Source organism: Babylonia areolata, chromosome 21 (genome assembly GCF_041734735.1).
Source record: "Babylonia areolata isolate BAREFJ2019XMU chromosome 21, ASM4173473v1, whole genome shotgun sequence".
Lineage (NCBI taxonomy): Eukaryota > Metazoa > Mollusca > Gastropoda > Neogastropoda > Buccinidae > Babylonia > Babylonia areolata.
This window is the reverse complement of record NC_134896.1, coordinates 50104638-50105299: the sequence shown is the minus strand read 5'-3', so window position 1 is coordinate 50105299 and position 662 is coordinate 50104638.

Sequence of the window (662 nt, the reverse complement as noted above, 5' to 3'; positions counted from 1 at the left end):
GGTTGGGTTGGGTTTGGTTGGGCTGGGTACGATGGCTCAGTGGTTTAAAACGTCTGCCAGAAAAGGTGACTCAGTCCTGAAGTGGCTACCACCCTAGAGACGCGGGTTCGAACCTGCCGAGGACAAGAGGAGAAAAAAAAAAGAAAAAAAAAGAAAGAAAGAAAAGGCGGCAATACAAGGGCATCCAGGAGTCATGACGTGGTTGCGGCCCGGCCCACTTAGAGTGTAAGGAGTTAAGGGGGGGCTTCTTCTCTGAAGACCTTGTACTGTCCAGCTCTCCCTAGAGTTTCTTATCACTTACACGAAAATACAGGAGTAGGATGTTTGTGGATATCATCATAATGATTCCGTGCGAGGATATGTCAGTCACGTTTGTACGCACTTTATGTTTAAATTTGCATTCGCACTCAAAATGTATTGATCAATCCTGTGTCGTGTTTGTGAACGATGTCCAAAATAATTATCTGGGCCACAACTGTCATAATAACTATCAGTGCCAGAATTAATGTGATTGTCCACTGAGACCGTGTGGCGAGCTTCATAGTAGCACCCGTTCATGTTCTCTGGATCAGGATAATTTTGACTAAAAAAAGGAAAGGAAAAAAAAAACATGAAAAGGACATAGAAACAAATAAAATGACTCACATAAAAGATATATATAA